Source organism: Opisthocomus hoazin, chromosome 1 (assembly GCF_030867145.1).
Source record: "Opisthocomus hoazin isolate bOpiHoa1 chromosome 1, bOpiHoa1.hap1, whole genome shotgun sequence".
In the NCBI taxonomy this organism is placed as follows: Eukaryota; Metazoa; Chordata; class Aves; order Opisthocomiformes; family Opisthocomidae; genus Opisthocomus; species Opisthocomus hoazin.
In genome coordinates, this window is record NC_134414.1 from 45,727,818 (window position 1) to 45,740,236 (window position 12,419).

Here is a 12,419-nt window from a genome sequence, read left to right on the forward strand (position 1 = left end):
TGGACATGCTGGCTTTAGCAGTCAACATATTTGTGAGTGTGGTCTTCTTCCCCAGCAGACCACTCAGTCAGTATTATCTATCAGGCAAAACTTGAAGAACGTATTTGTTTAGAACCACATTTCCAATGAAGAACCATACTAGAGCACTACGTAAGAACAGAATTCATTATTAATGCAATTAGGATTTCCCTCAGCTACTCTAGAGTCTTCACTTCTAAAACTAATTAGCCTCTAACCAGCCCCAGGGTTGTTATTTCTGGAGAGCTCTCAAATATGCACCTTTCTTTCTTTTATCACTAAAGACGCTACTACAGTGTCACAGAGTACTGCTCAGAAAGACAAGTCCTTTTCCAGACTAAACCAAAACGATCACCTGCTCCCTGTGCTTCACAGTTCTATGTTACCTTTTTGTCTGATTACTGGGATATCACCTGGTAATGCAGAGGATTAAGTATTCTCCTGGTCCTGATGCTCAGGAACATTTAATTAAAAATGTTTTTGTAGACTCCAGTATACTTCTGGTTTGGGCCATTTAACCATTACAGCCATCTGAAACTGATTATATTTAGACATATCAAATCTAGCACTTTCTTCTTTTTTTAGATTTACAGCTTTTATTTCTTTATCAGTATTCTATAAAGAACAAATATCCAGAAATAAGGTCTTCATCTGAACACTGCTCCCCTGGGATGTGCTATTAGTTTTAGGAGGAAATCTGGAGACTGTCACAAAATCTAATGAGGTTTGTCTATTGTTACGCTTGCTCCTGAGGTAACTTTGTTTTCTCATTTTCAGTAAGCACAGAAGATAGTCTGAATGATAATTACTGGACTAGGTAAACTGTAGATGTATTTTTACCTATTGATTTTTCAAAATTTGTTTTCAGAACAGTCAAGTACAAGTTGTATTTGCAGAGCAAAAGAGAACAGGGTGGAGGAGCGGTGAAGAAAGAAGGGGGAGGATTGCTATTCGGCCATGTAGATGCTGTTGATAAAATTTATAGCTAAAAATTTAATAAGTTTAGGGCCATGATGAAATGCTTATCATCAGCTTGCATTGCCCGTAGTTCTTGCTGATTCCAGCCCGCTCAGCGTATCCTGGTAATGAAATGAAATGGCATGGGCCCGGTGCCTGCAAAATAAAATTCATTTCATTATAGTTTGAGAGGCTTTCTTTTTCTTCTCTTTCTTAAAGGCTTGACTCAGGAACACACAGATCACAAACCTTTATGGGATTCTTGTATTTTTTTTTCTTTTTTAAAAAAACAATCTATGTTTTTTATCTGTTACTAAAAGGATAACCAATATCTTAAATTTAAATTTACTGGCAGTGATTCCAGTACATCCTTCCCTTAACCTCAGCTATAGTCTCATGACTTCTGAGTACCTATTTTAAGAAATTCTATTCAGAATCAATGTCACCATTGATTGGGTAATATACTGGCTTCTTCTTCCTCGGTTTCTCCTTATTTACTCATTTACCCTTATACAGCCATGGTGATTCTAGCTTAATAACACTTTAAAGGTTACAAAACACCAACCAGGTTCCATTATCACTAGACCTGTTCACTGGGGGAAAAAAAGAAAACAGCAAAATCTGATTTTTGATACCACAAGATAAGAATGTTTTTGTGTGCTTTGGTTTTGTGTTTCCACATATAGCTGGTTTTCCACAGTTATAAATTTACAGAGTAGCATAACTGATGCACAAAATTTGACTATACCTGAAATACCACATTTTAACAAACATTACGTCACTAGGATTCATAATGTTCCTATGAACTAAAGTTTACTACAGCAAAGCTTGGTTAAGCTCTGGTTTTACTGTGCTCTTCCCTTAAAACTTATTTTATTCCCTCCCTCAAATAATATTGTGTTTATTTTTTGCATTGGAAGCATATTTAACACTTCCCAGAGTTACTGTTAGTTTTAAAGCCAAATTCAGACTTTGCATTCACCCTACAAAACAGTGTTTCCATTAAATAGACTATATAGGTGTCTCAGAATTTGGCCTCTAGTATTTCACGCCTTCAAAAAGAAATTGAATGAGACAAATGGATCCATATTTCTGCCACATAAGGACAAATTTTATAAAGAGATATGTATTCTGTTCTCAGATGTGCTAACCTTTCTTTTTCAGGATGAACTGAAAACAGAAGTCAGCCTGAAAGTTTTTGGCATTGATACCACAAAGAAACTATTATTTAATTTGTATTAAATCCAAGAAAGAGCTGCAGAAACTTTTCATTGATTTGTATTGCTATTTTATGAGAAAAATGACTTTTAAAAGCAGAAGATGAAAATACTTGCATTAATAATGTTCTTCCTAAGGATGGATAGGTACAGTGATTAAAGTGTTATCTTAGGGCTTTAATGACCTGGGTTCAAGTCTCTGTTCTATTTTCCTTATCTCTTTGAGACACAAAGCTACATGACTTGTGGTCCCAAACTAATAAAAATACCCCAGATGCTCATGTTTGCCTGTCCTTGAAGATACTTTCAAAAGTTTTTTACATTAACTACTTTTGGTAGACACAGACTTGGTCTAAGTAAAATAAATGAATTCCAAGTGGACAACATTTCAGCAGGACATCCAGTGCAAAAAACCCAGCTTCCTTAGAAAAGTAGAAGCTATTGAAAACCATTTAATGGCTTTCTGCTATTAGGAGGTAAACTGTCTTGAATTTGAAACATCTACTGGATACAAAGTCTTGCTTTCTACACTACTGAATAGTTACTCATATTAATAGAGCATACCACCTGGTAAATACAAGTCATACTTCATGGCCTATGGCTTAAATTTCTACTTTTTTTTTTTTTTTTACCTCAGACTAATCTATAATCCCACTTGTCTGTCATTTTCCATTGTCAGACCCACTCTGAAGGGCTTCATTAGAGCAAATGAAGGGATGAGTGGGCAGCAAAGTTTTGCGGTGCCAATTTGGCTTTACCTGAATGAAAAGTGCAGCTAAATCTGTTGAGGGAGAAGAGCCTAACACTTTCAAAACAGAGCTGCATTTAGCAAGGTGGTGCGGTGGTGCAGAAATTAATTGCTCTACAGGACTGGGTTACTGACCTCATTAAAAGCCCCAGGAACAATCAACTTTCTGATTTTTTTCCTGATATATATCTGCTGCACTCTGATAGCACATCCCTTGTTGGTAAATTTAACACAGACCTTCTGGAATGGTAAGAGAACGCTTTCCTCTGCCATTTTCTAGGACCTTATAGTAATTGTCATTCACTCCTCCCTCAACTGGATTATATTTCTCTAAATCGTTTGACTGACTTTTTTCCGATTTGCCATCTTGGCACTCTAAAACATCAGACATATACCAGATTATGGCTGTTACAAGGAAGATCTGGGCATTTTACCAGTAAATCTGACCAGCTTCAATATAATTAGAAGGATGATGACACTTTACTGCCTGCTTCCCCAAACTAATGCCACCTTCTTTCATTTAGCCTTTGATTTACTAGCACTACTGCTGAGCTTAATGAACCAAAATACTTTTTCCTGCATTGAAAAACGTAGTCTGTCATTAGAAAAAATGTAGTCTCCAAATTTGTTTAGAGTAGACCTCTTTTGCCTAGAACAAGAAAGAAAGTTGGAGTGGAAATAGTTTTTTAATCTCTGGCAATAAAATTCGAAATTCTGTTTTATGGCCTTGTATGGATTTGCATGCAATGACAACTATGGAGAACAAGGATTGCTGACTTCTGATGAGTATTTGCTTGTCCATATGTCAACAATAAGATCACTGCTTTTTTTTACTGAGCTGCAAAGAAGAGGAATCTAAGTATAGATCCAGGAGTATCGGTGGTTTGGCTAGCTGAAATATGTAATAGCGACAGCTGTTACTAGGGACTTCATATGGGAAGAATACAGATAATCATGTTGATAAGGGTCAAAGAAACTAGAGAAAAAATGGAATGGGTAGGAATCAGTAATGAAAATGCCAATCTGTATTCTGAAGGAGACACAAAAAATTAATAACATGGCAAAAGATATCTTTCTTCTAACAGACATTGTTTTCTGCTGAGACTAGACACACATTGGTGGGTGCAAGAAAATGCACCCTATCTCCCATAGTGCACTAGACACATAGATACGTAACAGAGAAATAAAGATTACTGATTTCAACTGCTCTATTAAAAGAAAAATATAAAAATAATCTATGTAAAAATGAAAATTTAAAAATCTGCTGAAAGTGTATCTACAACTGGACAGTAAGTTGCTCCACTTAGTAATGTATCAGACATTTATGATTAATAATAACCTTCTCATGACTGAGTTAATGTGTTGCAGATTTAAGAATGAGTCAAGTCAAACCAGGTTAAGTGATTCACTCTGCTGATTATTTTCCCTCAACATGAATTTGACGAGACACATTGCCTCTGGAATCTGTTATCAATAACTGCGACAACCTCCAGCCACAGTTGAGGGCTCAGAGCCATAAAGTACCGCAGCACTGTACAGAAAAGTACTGTAAAAACTGCAGTGAGGTTTATTGAAGAAGTCTTGATTACTATGACAGTAAACTGCTCTAACCACAGCCAGTACAGCGAAAGGTAGTTACAGAATTTATCTAGTCTTGTTCAAATCAAATATATATCTACACTCACTCTTCATTTTTATTTTTCTTCATCACCAAGAAGAACATAATTTTTTGGTTTATCACAAACTTTCTGTCTGTTCTGTCCTCTAAGTCATTTGTCAAACTCCTCAAGGTCACAGGGGAGTCTCAGTGAGAAAGCATGTGCGTTGATTGATTGGTACTGTGACGCCTATGTCTACCAGGGCTGCCAAACGAGCTTCTCTCCCCTCTCCCCATACTCTCTTGCCTCCAAGCAATGATATGATTGCAGAGGGGGACAGAGGACACCTTAAAGGAAAAAAAATCTCACCTGCGAATCCAGTTAAGAAGGTTCATAAAGCCAAATTATCCTCGGTGATCAAACTATCTTGTATCACTAATCCCTGACCACTTGTTGAGTAACAAAAAGGACATATTTTCCCCAGAAACAATAAGACAGAGTAAGTTTGAGAGGAGTCAGAAGAGTCAGAGAGAGAGACAGAAAGACAGAGCACAAAGGAGCAAGAAGAATGAGAGTGCAACAGCATGAGCGAGAAAGGGAGTGAGCGTAAAGAGAATGAGTGCATACAAGAGAAAATGAGAACAAGAGAGCACGAGAGAGAGAGAGAGCACATGTGAGCGAGTGATAGAAAGAGAAAGCAAGTGAGCGAGAAAGCGAGTGTGGAAGAACGAGCAAGCAAGGCACTGAGAGCACGTGCAAGGGAGCACATGAAAGAGACAGAGGGTGAGAGTCAGCTAGCATGCACGTGTGAGAGTGCGACATTGCACGCAACAGGCCTCACAGGAATAATGCAGAGGAACATGTGAAAGAAAGCAAGACTGAGAGCAAGGAGGAGTGCAATAAAGACAAAGGAAAATAAAAAAGGAGAAACCAAACATGTGAACTCCCTTCCTGAAAAAAAGGATGCAGAAACTTCCCTCTATGGCTTACTACTATGAACAATATTATTTAGACAAAAAAAAAAAAAGGCATTTTAATGCTTCTGGTAACTGCATTCCTAACATATGTCTATTAAAGACATTGAAAACACATACACTTATGATTTTGGAATGGACACTGACTATATCTGATATTTTAGATGAAAAGCTGTGCTTCTCTGAACAAGACCTTCCTGTTCATCTCTTAGAAACTCATAAACACATAGACATGCCATCAAAAAGATTGTATCTGCAGCATCCAGAGGCACCATTTTAATTTCAGAGAGAGAAGAAATTTGAAATATTGTGACTGCAGTAGGCATCAGTGGCTTGTGAATTATCATAATATCTCCAGTAAAAAGATCCCAGATCAAAACAAAACTCACTACCATAAAAATGCTAAATAAAAAAATCAGATTTCTTACTGAGGTATTTGTTCTTCATAAATGTGTCTAGTAGCCGGTACCTAGAGGGATGTTCTTCTGTTGCCCTTCAGTCACATCAGCAGTAAAGAAACAACAGATATCAGTGGGGAAAACAGAATTAAAGAAACTGTCATTCTCCTTTCACCTCACAGATTTGTCACTTATGCAGTATAACAAGATTAAAAATTCCCACCCTCCTCTTTTTGTCACCCAGCTCATGCTCTCATTCAGCAGGACTATTACACACATTAACCCTTAAAGGCCTTCCTAAGTCACCTCTCCATGACTGGAATGTTGTTTCCAACTTACAGGCACAAATCTGCCTAAACCTTAAAACTAGGTTGTTTGGTTTTGTTGATTTTGTTTGGTTTTTTGTTTTTTTTAAGTTAGTTAACATTCCCAGCTTCTAAGTTTGTTCAGTATCGATAACACTGGCAGTTCACAAGGCAGGTGAAGGTACATCTCTTAAGAACTTATGAATATTGTCTTGGTTTCTGCATAACGCAAATAAAAGTGAAAGATACCATTATCTTCTGTATAAGAATTACCCACTAAGAACAGTAAGTGTAATCTTATGTTGTTAATACAACTTAGTGTGCTGTGGCTATCCACGCACAAGCCACACAAAATTGCATTGTATCACCTGATATAATAGATGAAAAAATATTAAAAGTGACAAGTGAAAAACACTGAAAAATAGATTAATATAGAATATTTTTCCCACTGACAAAAGTATAGCCGCAGCAAAAATAATTAGAAGCAAAATCATTCACTCAGTGAACTAGACTAGTAATATAAAGTTACAGAGAAACACCTTGTATGAAAATACCGGTTTTCCCTGAAGTATAATTTAATCTTTTCTGAGTGCTTTGTTTTGGGTTTTTTTATACATGTATAAATAAGTAAAATCATCTTTGATATGTATTCTAAGTCTATATGTAATTTGGGGGTGGAAACTCAAGATGATTTCTTCATTGCAGGCTAAGAGTTAATAGCAAATACGGTAGTAAATGTATAACCAAAGCTTTGGTGATGTGTCTAAGCGTATGTGTGGTTTCTTTGCTACAACAATAGAAACATCTGCTGTGGGACATTTTTGGCTACTGACTGCAGCATATGGCTAGCTATTTTGTCTGTATGTCAGTAGAGAAAAGAGAAGTTGCTTGTAGTAAAACCTGTAGGTAATCAGCAATAAAAAGAGAAAACCTTAAGACGCATTAGTATGCAGCAACACCTCAAATCTCAATGCTATCACAGACTAACCCACTCAGTTGTAAAATTATACCGGAAGCTTTTTACAAGCAAGCTTTCCCAGGCAATCTAACACTCCTTACCTTTGCCTAGGACAGATATATAGCAAGCAAAATATTTGTCTTAACCTTTCCGCTTCTAGGAAACACAGAGGAAAATCAATTAATGTTGTAATAACCTTTTTTTTTTTTTTTTTTTAAGCTCAGCTTTAAAAAGTGTTTAGTCTGAGGAACTCTTCTGGGGAAGAGAATGTTGCCTTCATCCTTATTTCACTTATTTAATCTAAACTATTTTTTTAACTTTTGAAATGAGATCAACTTTTTGAAAAATTGCAAACTGACTTTAATTTAAAAAATTACTTGTAAAAAATAATTTGCATTGCATTACCCCTATCAAGTTATATTATAAAATAATTGGTAAGTTTAAAACTGATATAGTTTATAATCACAAAAGGTCCAAAGTCAAGTCTCACTCTGTCCTTTAAAACCCGAACTACTACAAAATAAAAATTAGTGGCAACTAACAAAAATACACCAGTGACAATGTCACTGTTTCATATGACCTTTCTACATCCTCAACTCCACACCCTTACTTCTGTACTGTCTAGTTAACATTCAAATAAGTCAGACATCTCTGGTCAAAAGTGTCAACAAAGTACATGTTACAAGCTCATATAAGTAAGTTATAACAACAATATATTTTAGCACTTAGATATTCTGCCTCAGCAAGGGCATTTGCTTTGAAAAACAGCAGGAGTACTTTCTCAAACTCTCTCGTTCCCCACCCACAACCACTCTGAGCAAGCAGTGAGCACGTTTTTTCTTTTTTTTTTAATCTCCTTCCCTTAGCCTATCTCCAAAGTCATCAGATCTATGGCACCACAATAAATTATTCAGGCCCCTGCTGCTCCCTCTCTTGCTCAGTTGTGGGACTTCATGGCACATATCCCCATTAATACCCGTGGACACGCACACGACCTATAGAAAATCACAAACACTTTTATGTTAAAACCCTCAGCCTGCATTAATCACAAGAGCATACAGCTCCTGTTTCCTTACAGAGCCCTCCTGGGACACTCTTGTTCCCTTCCTATCAATTCTCCTCTTGTTTCATGCCTAACCTGTGTTCCCATTTTATAATTTTTGATTCCCATCTTCTCCCTTTTCCATTCCAGTTGTTTATTATAGCTCAGGAAGGCTTCGACACAAGATGCCGGAACTGTCACTTGTTCTAAATCCTCCTCCTCCGCCTCCCACCCTCCCCCTCCGTGCTCAGTTCACTCCGTGAACAGCTGCATCACAGCTGTCAGGGTGAACGGCAAAGATGTCCTTTTCCGATAAGACTGTGCCTGTGGCACACAGAGTTCCTTCGCACAGCTAATTAGCAGGAGATAGGCCACGGCAAGGTTTGGTGCCGTCTGTCAAGTCTGCTGCCAATGTCATCACCATCAGATGAGTTGTCACGTTTGGTTCCTCATTTAGGGCGACTGGCAACGGATCTTTTTATGGCTAAGGAAAGAAGGTGGAGTATGGGTAGTAGAGGGGAAGCAGAGGGTCAGGCTCTGTCAATGTTCAGGAAGAAGTGTTTCATACATACTAAAGCCCTTTCTATGCATATGTTTTGTCTCTTCCAGTTAGCTCCTTCGCTAACAACTCACATCCATGACAGCAAAACAAGACACAAAATGCAAAGGCAGGATAGACTAACTTTATTATAGAAACAAAGGCTAATACGCCTGTAACTGGCACTGTATTTGTGACTGCAGTTTTTGGAAACTATTCTCTAAAAGTATTAATCTCTCCCCAAAAATCTTATTTCTAATAAATAACAACCAATGGATTACAATTTCTTGAGGTGTTTTTTCTTTTTTCTTCCACAGCAAAGCTTACTACATATACACTGAGCACTACAAGAATCATAATTAGCTGAAGCCAAACTCCAGTCAAAATTACAACCTTTGGACTGCAAGAGCATTTTTTCAAGAAGATTAAATTGTAGAAGGGAACAAGAAAGGAAAGTAAATCTCTGATTAGGTCACTATAGAGCAAAAGGTTCTGGGATGCCTTGTGAGGAGATGACATATTTAGTTCCAATGGTTTTTAGACATCTGAGCTGTCAGAGCTAAAGCACAATATCTAGCTATGGTCATTAATGTGGGCATGGTGCCGTCACATCAGGAAGATGCAATCTGAGCACAGCCATTATGACAAATTTAAAAAAATAGTGCATTTTAAAACTGCAAAATAATTTAAGTTGGAAGGGAACTGGGAAATCATCTAGTCTAACTGCTCAAAACAGAGGTGAAATTCAGAGCAAGACCAGGTTTCTCAGGGCTTTGTCTAGTGAAGTTTTGGGAATCTCCAAGGATGAAGATTCTCCTTTGCTGGTTTTAGCTTCATGCAGCAGAGTAGAACATGGTTCTTCTCTCATATTACACCTATGAAAAGACTATGCCTGTGGCATGCAAAGTTCTTTCAAACTCTCACTACCTGTGAACTCTCTGCTTCATGAAACACATCCATGGCTGTTGGACAAGTTGATGTAAGAAAGTGATGTCTTTATCAGTCTTAAAAAAAAAACATCATAAGGCTATGTGTTTTCAATGCAATATCCAATATCAAAAAATCCAGATTATCAAAAAGACCAAGCTCCAGTCTCAGTAGAGCATATGACCTACTCCAAAAAGGTTTTCTCATTGCAGTCATTTTTCTAAACTCTTTTTTCCTGATTTGTTTCTTAATTGCACTTTTATTTCATAGTAAATACTTCAAAGAGGCATATCTCAACTTTAGGATTAGTAGCTATGGAACCCAACTGTTGTGATGAATAAGCTTCCAATTTATTTCTCTCCTTTGTTTTTATTACTCACTTTTCATTTGATACTGTTACATGAAGAAAGAGCAACTGCCTTTAATTTCACTTGAATGATTTGCCCATCATAGTTTAAAATTGGCTCTTTAAGTGCCAATAACCAATGTATGGCACAAGCACACCATTTTTAGCAAAGAAAAATGGGACTGAGTTGAACAGGAAAAAATAGGAATAGAACTGCTAGAAAAAATGGCATTTATATTAAAAAATATGGATGCAGTAGTACTACCAATCAAAATAGTTATATTTCTATATGGCTATAATTGATCACTGACAAAATCAACCTTAGCTTACAGAATATTATGTGTGATGCCATGCAAAACAAAACAAAATAAAAGAAAAGAAATAGGCTAAATTCGTTCATCTCCCAGAAATATTCTTCCCTATTTGGGTCTTGTACCTTAATCAGGCAACTTGGTGGTGTCTTTGGTAACCCTGTTTCTGTGTTGTTTGATTTTTTTATTTATTTTAAATTAGAAGAAATAGTCACTTGAATAGAAGCAATTAAGTTTTATGCTTCTTATTACTGAGAGGTAATTGGAATGTGGTTATCACCCAGTTTCACAAAGGAACAAGCACATACTTAATTTCCTCAAAATTTGAGTTACATTTCCAGGTAAAATACGGAAAAATATTTATTTCTTTCCATCAAAATGTTACTCCCGATCTTCATTTCAACTTTTTTTAACAACCTTATTTTCAAACATCTGTCCCAGACATCTGCAACTAGGAATTTCATGCTTGTCCTTTCTGCCAAATTTACAAAGGTAAAGCTTGAAATTCACACTCATCAAAATCTCTTTCCATCAGTACTTCAAACTTTGAGAACTTTGATTTCCATCTGACATTGATTTTTGGATTTCATCCCTACAAGGAAGAAGTCTTATCAGAGACACTCATACACTGCACACCAGAGGAGTTAGTAAAACTACTTCAGCTGAAGCATCAAAGACAGTGACAGGGAACAGCTACCTGCATTGAAGCAGAGCTGAATGTGACTTCCAGTGGGATTTTAATTAAGACCACAGCATTTGGCTAAAATGGAGTATTTTACCAAATTTTATTTTTCACACTTTGAGTTCAAAAGGTTTGCCTAAAATGGACAATATAAAACTATTCTGTATTTTGTCTTCTATGTCAAAACAGTTATCAAGCAGCCTAATTTAAAAGCTTTGTCCAAAACTTTGCGGTATGATAAGTTATATACACTGCTCAGTCGTTACTTCATAAGAGTATCTCAGAAAACAAATGAAGTGCATGCATTTCACCTCCCAGATGAAAATTAACAAATCAGAACTACAGAAATAGCAAAGAAAAACCAGCTACTTTACTTCAGCTGTCAGCTGAACTCAGTGAAATGTAAAATAAGATTTGGTATGTCTAAATGAGCAGGAAAAAAAATAAAAGAAGTCCTTTTCCACGTATAACTGCAGAGTGGAAGTCCATCAAGATCCACAGAATACAAAGATAAAATACAGCCACTGATCTAGCAGGCGTTTAAACCACAGATTACAGAGGTTAAAAGCAGAGAAACAAAAACACTCACACAAACAAAAGTAGGTGATACATACACAGTATGTTTGTCCTGATCTTCTAGGAGAGTGTTTCTTATTATTGAAGGCCATGTAACAGGCTAGGTTAGCTCCTGGCTACAGTGCAGTATGACCATTCTTATCTACGCTTAAATGATTAATCAAAAGAGGTGGACACTGAGATTAGTTAAACTCTTTTAGCTAACATAATTTTTCACTCATTCCTTCATACCTTCAGCAAAAAAAATTTGTTGTGATAGGAAGAAGCAAATTATTTACTGATTGTATTTCTAAAGTTCCCTTTTTAAATCCAGCAGAATGAGGTAGCAGCTATGGAAGAAGCACCATAACGGCGTACTTGAAACATCTGAAAATATACAGATTATAGTGGCAACTGCCACAGGAGACAGGCTGAGCCAAAAGACAATTATTGGAAAACCAAAAATGCAATTGTTTTGACAAAAAGAGAAGAGGAGTGAGGAAGAATAAATGCATAACGTCCTCTGTGAGGGAACAGGGGAAGAAACAAACATTTAGAGACGTTAAAGAAAAAAAAATCCCATTTGAAGGGTGTGATGGGATTACAATAGTATTTTTTCCCCATTTTCCAGCCAGTTCTACACTGCACTCAAATTCCATTGCTTCTCAGATGTAAAGTGAACTACATTAATTTTCTACCTGCTTTCACACACCATTAAGCTTCCTGAAAATAAGCATTAATCTGTAAATCTGAAAGGATTTCTATTTTTGAATACTCATGATTCACCCAGATACTACAGTGATGTGACCCCTAATTAAAAGTACATTCTTAGATACAGAGCAGAC

At 36.6% G+C, this 12,419-nt stretch overlaps 1 protein-coding gene across 6 annotated transcripts in view; it reads right to left on the minus strand.

Annotated features, from left to right (window-relative positions):
• The window catches only part of PCDH9 (protocadherin 9), a 731,424-nt gene that overhangs the window by 437,421 nt on the left and 281,584 nt on the right, over positions 1-12,419 (minus strand). The window lies entirely within an intron of this gene.